Raw genomic sequence first — 9,462 nt, forward strand, 5'->3', positions numbered from 1 at the left:
AGGTGAGAGCCATATCTTTGAAAAGATGATGCTCTCCTGCTCCCTCCTTGTCTCGCAACGCATCGCAGACTCGTGGGGGGTGTTGCGCTGCATTGCGTGGAGATTTGGTAAATCTCCCCCAAAATGTCTTTTAAACCAGTTAAACACATTGAATTCTCATTCCATTATGTTTCAATTTAGTAATTTTAAATATCTTTACATCCAACAGAAAACAAGCCTTGAATGTATGAATTGACCATCAATATTGAAGCGAATGCTGTAAATCTTCAATAATAGCAGAAATAATGAGCTACAATATTCAGGAAAACATCAACACAGTCAGCGACAGAGGAACCTGCACATAAACAGACAGATCCCGGATGAAGCATCAAGGGCATTTCAGTGATTGTAAGAGGCTGAGCTGTGCACCTCCACGCCAAAAGACGAATAAATGACCTTAGGAAAATAAAGGCAACAACAATAACAAACCGCCTCCTGTATAAACAAGTGTCAAATACCAACTTTGATCATGGGATTGGTATAATGTGATTACCGCAGTGCTCTGTTTTATAAAATGACAACAAGCCATCATTCCTTGCTCTAGGTGAATTGTAAACTCTTTCTGGCCAAACCACAGTAACAAGCAAAAAGCACAACAGAGCGGAGCCAGACAACTGATGGGTAAAGGAAAGAGGAGTTCTTCTATCTACAATACAACAGACTGTCCCAATTTGCACCGGCCAGAAGGAAGATACATCTTTACCTGCAAGCGTTCTTAGCCATAATCCAATCTAAAGGCACAATCTTCTACAAAGACACATTGTACGTATTAGGAGTGTGGCAAATATTTGGTGGCTATTGTATTTTATTGTTAAAACAGAAATTAAACATGCAAAATACAGCACACATATATAGTGTGTGAGAAAAACACAAGTGCTTTATCAGCCACGTTGGCCCATCAGGAAATACAGTCATGGGATGTAGACAAATATATACCCGACCCACAAACACTAACTAAGAAAGAAGAATCATACACCTGCAGTAAGAGCTTTAGTTTGTCATCAGTACTCAAGCTTCATCAGCGCACGTACACAGGACAAAAACAATTCAAGTGCAGTGAATGTGTAAAGTGCTTTAGTCAGTTATCACACCTTCATATACATAATCAAACACACAGGGGAAAAGCCATTTACATTCAGTGAATGTGTGAAGAGCTTCAGTCGATTATCAAAGCTACAAAGTCACCAGCGAACACACATGGGCGAAAAACCCTATCATTGTAGTGAATGTGACCGTAGTTTTAGTTACTCTTCAGCATTAAGGATTCATCAGCGAAAGCACACAGGAGATAAACCATTCAAGTGCAATAAATGTGTCAAGAGCTTTAGTCGTTTATCAAACCTACGAATACATCAACAAACACACACAAGGGAAAAGCCATTCAAGTGCAGTGACTGTGTAAAGTGTTTTACTCTCTCGGCACACCTAGAAAGCCATCTGTGGACCCACATAGGAGAAAAAAAAATCAAGTGCAGTGAATGTGCAAAGTGCTTCATTAAGTCATCACACCTACAAAATCATCTGCGAACACGCACAGGAGAAAAGCCATTTAAATGCAGTGAATGTGGGAAGAGCTTTAGACAAGTAGATCACCTACAAAGACATCAACGAACACACACAGGGGAAAAACTATACCATTGCAATGAATGTGAAAGCATTTTTAGTCGTTACTCAACATTAAGGATTCATCAGCGAATACACACAGGGGAAAAGCCATTCAAGTGCAGTGAATGTGCAAAGTGCTTTAGGCATTTATCAAACCTCCAAACACATCAGCAAACACACACAGGGGCAAAACCCTATCATTGCAGTCTATGTGACAGTAGTTTTCATTGCTCTTCCGCATTAAGGATTCATCAGCGAACTCACACAGGAGAAAAACCATTCAAGTGCAGTGAATGTGTAAAGAGCTGTATTCAATTAGCAGGGCTACAAAGACATCAGTGAACACACACAGGGGAGAAACCATTCAACTGCAGTGAATGTGTAAAGAGCTTTAGTCAATTATCAAAGCTACAAAGACATCAGCGAACACACACATGGGAAAAACCCTATCATTGTAGGGAATGTGACAGTAGTTTTTGCGACTCTTCAGCATTAGGATATCATCAGGGAACTCACACAGGAGAAAAACCATTCAAGTGCAGTGAATGTGCAAAGTGCTTCAGTAAGTCATCACACCTACAAAACCATCAGCGAACACGCACAGGGGAAAAACCATTCAAGTGCAGTGAATGTCTAAAGAGCTTTAGTCGATTATCAAGACTACGAAATCATCAGCGAACACACACAGTGGAAAAACCCTATCATCGTAGTGAATGTGACAGTAGTTTTAGTTACTCTTCAACATTAGGGCGCCATCAGCGAACTCACACAGGAGAAAAACCATTCAAGTGCAGTGAATGTGCAAAGTGCTTCAGTAAGTCATCACACCTACAAAACCATCAGCGAACACACACAGGGGAAAAACCATTCAAGTGCAGTGAATGTGGGAAGAGCTTTAGTCAGTTATCAAACCTCCAAACACATCAGCGAACACATACTGGGGAAAAACCCTATCATTGTAGTGAATGTGACAGTAGTTTTCGTTACTCTTTAGCATTAAGGATTCATTAGCGAACTCACACAGGAGAAAAACCATTCAAGTGCAATGAATGTGCAAAGTCCTTTAGTCAGTTATCAAACCTTCAAATACATCACCGAACACACTCTGAGGAAAAACCACACCAGTGCGGTGAATGTGGGAAGAGCTTTAGTCAATTAGAAAATCTACAAACATATCAGCGAACACACACAGGGGAAAAACCATACCATTGCAATGAATGTGAAAAGCATTTTTAGTCGTTACTCAACATTAAGGATTCATCAGCGAATACACACAGGGGAAAAACCATTCAAGTGCAGTGAATGTGCAAAGTGCTTTAGGCATTTATCAAACCTCCAAACACATCAGCGAACACACACAGGGGAAAAACCCTATCATTGCAGTGAATGTGACAGTAGTTTTCGCCGCTCTTCAGCATTAAGGATTCATCAGCGAACTCACACAGGAGAAAAACCATTCAAGTGCAGTGAATGTGTAAGGAGCATTATTCAATTATCAGGGCTAAAAATACATCAGCGAACACACACAGGGGAGAAACCATTCAACTGCAGTGAATGTGTAAAGAGCTTTAGTCAGTTATCGGACCTCCAAACACATCAGCAAACTCACACAGGAGAAAAACCATTCAAGTGCAATGAATGTGTGAAGAGCTTTAGTCAATTATCAAAGCTACAAAGACATCAGCGAACACACTCAGGAGAAAAACCCTATCATTGCAGTGAATGTGACAGTAGTTTTCGCAACTCTTCAGCATTAAGGTATCATCAGGTAACTCACACAGGAGAAAAACCATTCAAGTGCAGTGAATGTGTAAAGAGCTTTATTCAATTATCAGGGCTACAAATACATCAGCGAACACACACAGGGGAAAAACCATTCAAGTGCAGTGAATGTCTAAAGAGCTTTAGTCGATTATCAAGACTACGAAATCATCAGCAAACACACACAGGGGAAAACCCCTATCATTGTAGTGAATGTGAAAGTAGTTTTAGTGAACCTTCAACATTAAGGATTCATCAGCGAATACACACAGGAGAAAAACCATTCAAGTGCAATGAATGTGCAAAGTCCTTTAGTCAGTTATCAAACCTTCAAAACCATCAGCGAACACACACAGGGGAAAAACCATTTAAGTGCAGTGAATGTGGGAAGAGCTTTAGTCAGTTATCAAACCTCCAAACACATCAGCGAACACACACTGGGGAAAAACCCTATCGTTGTAGTGAATGTGACAGTACTTTTCGTTACTCTTTAGCATTAAGGATTCATCAGCGAACTCACACAGGAGAAAAACCATTCAAGTGCAATGAATGTGCAAAGTCCTTTAGTCAGTTATCACACCTTCAAATACATCACCGAACACACTCTGAGGAAAAACCACACCAGTGCGGTGAATGTGGGAAGAGCTTTAGTCGATTAGAAAATCTACAAACACATCATCGAACACACACAGGGGAAAAACCATACCATTGCAATGAATGTGAAAGCATTTTTAGTCATTACTCAACATTAAGGATTCATCAGCGAATACACACAGGGGAAAAACCATTCAAGTGCAGTGAATGTGGAAAGTGCTTTAGGGATTTATCAAGCCTCCAAACACATCAGCGAACTCACACAGGGGCAAAACCCTATCATTGCAGTGAATGTGACAGTAGTTATCGCCGCTCTTCAGCATTAAGGATTCATCAGCGAACTCACACAGGAGAAAAACCATTCAAGTGCAGTGAATGTGTAAAGAGCTTTATTCAATTATCAGGGCTACTAAGACATCAGCGAACACACACAGGGGAGAAACCATTCAACTGCAGTGAATGTGTATAGAGGTTTAGTCAGTTATCACACCTCCAAACACATCAGCAAACTCACACAGGAGAAAAACCATTCAAGTGCAATGAATGTGTGAAGAGCTTTAGTCAATTATCAAAGCTACAAATACATCAGCGAACACACACAGGGGAAAAACCCTATCATTGTAGTGAATGTGACAGTAGTTTTCGCGACTCTTCAGCATTAAGGTATCATCAGGGAACTCACACAGGAGAAAAACCATTCAAGTGCAGTGAATGTGGAAAGAGCTTTATTCAATTATCAGGGCTACAAATACATCAGCGAACACACACAGGGGAAAAACCATTCAAGTGCAGTGAATGTCTAAAGAGCTTTAGTCGATTATCAAGACTACGAAATCATCAGCGAACACACACAGGGGAAAAACCCTATCATTGTAGTGAATGTCACAGTAGTTTTAGTTGCTCTTCAACATTAAGGCGCCATCAGCAAACTCACACAGGAGAAAAACCATTCAACTGCAGTGAATGTGCAAAGTCCTTTAGTCAGTTATCAAACCTTCAAAGACATCAGCGAACACACACAGGGGAAAAAAACATTCAAGTGCAGTGAATGTGGGAAGTGCTTCAGTAAGTCATCACACCTACAAAACCATCAGCGAACACACACTGAGGGAAAACCCTATCATTGTAGTGAATGTGACAGTAGTTTTAGTTACTCTTCAGCATTAAGGATTCATCAGCGAACTCGCACAGGAGAAAAACCATCCAAGTGCTGTGAATGTGCAAAGTCCTTTAGTCAGTTATCAAACCTCCAAAGACATCAGCTAACACACATGGGATTAAAACTATTGAACCACAGTGAATGTAGGAAGAACTTTAGTCATTTATCAAACCTCCAAACACATCAGCGAACACAGAGACTCCGGAAAGAACTTAAGAACATCAAAAATAATATTGACCCATTTGAGGACATAGACAAGAGCAGAACAGTGCAGTTATTTTGAGAGGAATGAATTACGGAGAAAGATTACATTCAAATTATGTGGTATATTGAAATACCAGATGATAGAAGACCAAACTAGCAGTAAAGAAGGAAAACAGATAACAGTATTTGCAGAATTATAAAAGTGTTTGTTTTCAGTGATTGTTCACTTCCGTACACATAGCAAAGCGACATGATGTATCAGGATACACAGTGGGAGGCTAGCACAATGTGGACTAAAAGAAAAGAAAAATTGTTGATTTTTATTTGGTGAAGAAGAGATACAAAGAACAACATTCAATCGCACCTGATCACACTATCTGTAAAAGCAACAGTGAACAATCCTGGGACAAACAACGATATTTTCAGCTAACTTGTCGGATTAGTGATAAAACCTATAAACCAAAGGCCCCCATCGTGGACATGTTGTCAGGGCTCTGGAGATGAGAAACGTCATTGGTAAAATGTAGGTATTGCTATTAACAAATGCCACTGCAGTATGTGTAATGAACTAAAGCAAAGCACAGATTTTTTTTATATAAAAGAGCATATACCTTGTTTTTAAGTAATGTTTGCCTTATCTTTTACACTCTGTTATTGGTTGATGGATCAGCTCATGCCTCGGGCCTTATAACTAAGTGTGACCCGCGGCTCCTCTCCGACTTGGCTGTCCCTATTCATTTTATGACTTGCCAAATTCTACTTTTTACCTGAATTGAGTCATTGTAAGCAGTAGACTCTGTTTGAAGAATGTGGTGAAATAGCAAAATCCCACAGCAGGACAATCCGTTGCACTCCAAGCAACTCGTATTCCACACTTGGTTGTCCCTTGTCCTCAAATGTTCTAAAGGATTTGTCATATGAATGCCAGAAGTGGCAGTGACATTCATGAAGCTAACGCTAACAGGAGTGTGTGGGAGATACAGAGGTGGAGAGATAAAGAGAGCGAGAGAGACAAATAAAGGGGGAGAAAAAGAGAGAAATGGAAGAAGGGGGAACTGCACGTTATTTGTACTCCCCTAAAAATAGAAGAAGCAGCCAAGTACATGTCAATGTGCGACATCACCAGAGAAATGGCCTGAACACCTTTGAATTTACATGTTTATTTTTAATACGTATAGACTCATGTCATGCCAATAAACAGGGTACAAGAAAGGAAAATAGTGAAGGAACTCAATATCATAATCAAATCACAGTGACGTCACAAGTAGTGACATCACAAGAAGTAATTTTTTTTTTTTTTACAACAAGGGGAACCGTGTGCGAACTATATTTTAACGGGGTCCAGTGTACATGTCCGAACGACTAGTAACACAAGAAGGGTACAAAGTTCCCCGGCGTGAGTGAAGAGACCAAGAGTGCGTGCTGCAACTCGTAAAGGAAAAAGGGAGAAAAAAAGGGGGAATTTCCCTTTTTGGCACTAAAACCCTCACACACCTAGCAAGCTAGATGTCATGCTTCATCATATGGGTTCTGCTCCTCGTCAAACTGGCGCTGCAATGTCTGACGGGCACTATCTAATGACACAACCATTGTCATTAAACAGGCGGAGAAAGAGGGTGCCACGGTGATCCAGAATAGTGGTGACAATGACACAGAGTGGAAACGCCAGCTAGCTAACACCAACCACTATAGACCATTGGCAACAGACCCCACAAAAAGGCTTACCACTGCCATCACCAGCCTCCTTGTGGAGGGTGAAACTAACGAATGGATCACTAAGAATGAAGCAGCATTCCTATTACTACCGATCCAGTGATACCATATTTCTACACCCTCCCCAAGATTCACAAAGGACAAACACCAGTCCCTGGGAGGCCGTATGTGTCAGGGATTGGCTCATTGCTTGAGCCACTGTCTAAATTCTGTGACTCTTTTCTTCAACCAGTGGTTAGGAAGATACCTTCTTTTTTGCAAGATACCATGGATGTGCTCCGTCTACTGGATAACATCGAGGGGAGGGAGGGTGTTGATCTCCTCCTCACATTAGACGTGGAAGCACTAGATACCAACATCCCGCAACAGGCTACACTAGAAGCCGTTGAAACCACTCTCCTAAAGGAGGAGTGGCTGTCAGCTACACCAATCCCCTTCATTATAGCCTGTGCTAATCTAGCCTTGACTGAGAATTTCTTCCAGTATGGAACACAGCTATACCATCAGATCCAGGGGACTTCGATGGGCTCTACCTTCGCCCCCAGCCTGGCCTGCATTTATATGGCTACATTCGAAGAGAATGTCATTAGGGCAATACAAAACCCCTTCAGTGACAACATAACACTCTGGTGCAGGTATATAGACGATATCCTCGTACTATGGAAAGGAGGCAGGGTTACCTGCGAGGCCTTTTGTACCTGGATTAATCAGCAGAACACCTTCCTCAAATTCTCTGGCACCATCTCAGATACGGCCATACCTTTCCTGGACTTAAACATTAACTTGACCCCGACTGGGCTGAGCACAACACTCTACCGTAAGAACACTGATAGGAACAGCCTGTTACTATATGGGAGCCATCACCCCAAAGCTCTGAGGGACAATCTCCCCTTCGGACAGTTCCTCAGAGTTCGTAGAAACTGTACTAACAAAGCTGATTTCAAACTAGAAGCCAGCCTTTTACAACATAAGTTGCAGGACAGAGGGTACCCTACCAGGCTCATTCACAACTCATGCAAATGAGCCTTAAACAACCCCAGGAAAGCACTATTGGAAACACGTCTTACAGAACAATCTGAAATGATAACCTGTGTCACCAGTTTCACCAAAAACTCGGCTTATATCAAAAGCTGTATTAAAAAACATTGGAACATCATCAATGCGGGAGGTCTGGATATCCCTCAACCTCGCTTTGCATTTAAACGGACACCCAATCTAAAAGATGCTCTTATCCACACTCGGCCCAAGAAACAACACACTAACAGCCAGGGCACACTATGGGACCTCCCCCCTGTGATGGGTCATTTCCCCTGTGGTGGGTGCGCTGTCTGCCCACAAACCCACCCATGTAAAGAGATCATGCTTACTGAGACATTCACGTGGCAATTTAAGAGACACACTAATTGCAACAGCACTAAATGCATATATTTGCTGACTTGTCCCTGCAACAAGTATTATGTCGGAATGACCATGCGACAGGTGAAACTAAGAATAATGGAACATAAAAGTAATATCAGATGTTCAAAAACACATACCAGACTCTATGAACACTATACACAACAGGGACATCACGCGGACAGTGTCCGCTGGATTGTGTTGAAATCCCATCCCGCTATTACACAACAGGCCCTATTTCGAATCGAACAAAGATGGGTGCACCGGCTAAAACTAGACACACTAGGTCTGAATGACTCTGTGCCATGGGTATCACTGACACGCTAGCTATGACTATGATTCCGACTGATTAAAGGCTGGTATATTTAGACAAACAACTGGGAATACCTGGCACCTGGCTGTGTACTATTGGGCCCGATATCCACTCTGATGGTCCATTGAGTCTTCACCAATCCCATAGCCTCCACCAACTGGCTCACATTAGGATTTGGGGTTTACTCTGCCAAGCACGACAATATTTGTGGGGTCACTGATATTCAGATTTTTTAATGCACCCTTTGCACATGCGTAACATCAATCCTTCCATTGCCCCACTGTGGTTAATATTCCGACCACCACATCAATTGGCTCATATGTGAATTAATTATATTAAATTGTCCAAAATTATTATGACAGCCTTACTAAGGACCCACAACCAACATGGCCGCCATTGCTTGCCGCAGGTTACTACAACCAGATCCGATCGGGTTCTCCTTCTTCCTGGCAGGTATCTGGCGCATGCACGGGATTCTCCGTCTGCAGCCCCGCCCTCCGCGAGCTTGTCGAGGCGAAAATGCGGTGATTACAAATACGGCGGCTTAACAAGATGGAAACCACTAGTCGCTCTGATGCCCTGACCAGGCTCGTGGGGGTAGGTTGTGATGGCTGTTAATGTTAATGTTAATGTTAGTTAGTTTTTGTATAGTGCTGGTTCACCATCCGGTCTCTTCGCG

At 42.0% G+C, this 9,462-nt stretch overlaps 1 pseudogene; it reads left to right on the plus strand.

Moving 5' to 3' along the window:
- The first annotated feature begins 1,109 nt into the window (after positions 1-1,109).
- On the plus strand, positions 1,110-5,194 carry LOC144805508 (uncharacterized; annotated as a pseudogene).
- Positions 5,195-9,462: the final 4,268 nt, after the last annotated feature.

This window comes from Lissotriton helveticus (genome assembly GCF_964261635.1).
Source record: "Lissotriton helveticus chromosome 1_1 unlocalized genomic scaffold, aLisHel1.1 SUPER_1_unloc_12, whole genome shotgun sequence".
In the NCBI taxonomy this organism is placed as follows: domain Eukaryota; kingdom Metazoa; phylum Chordata; class Amphibia; order Caudata; family Salamandridae; genus Lissotriton; species Lissotriton helveticus.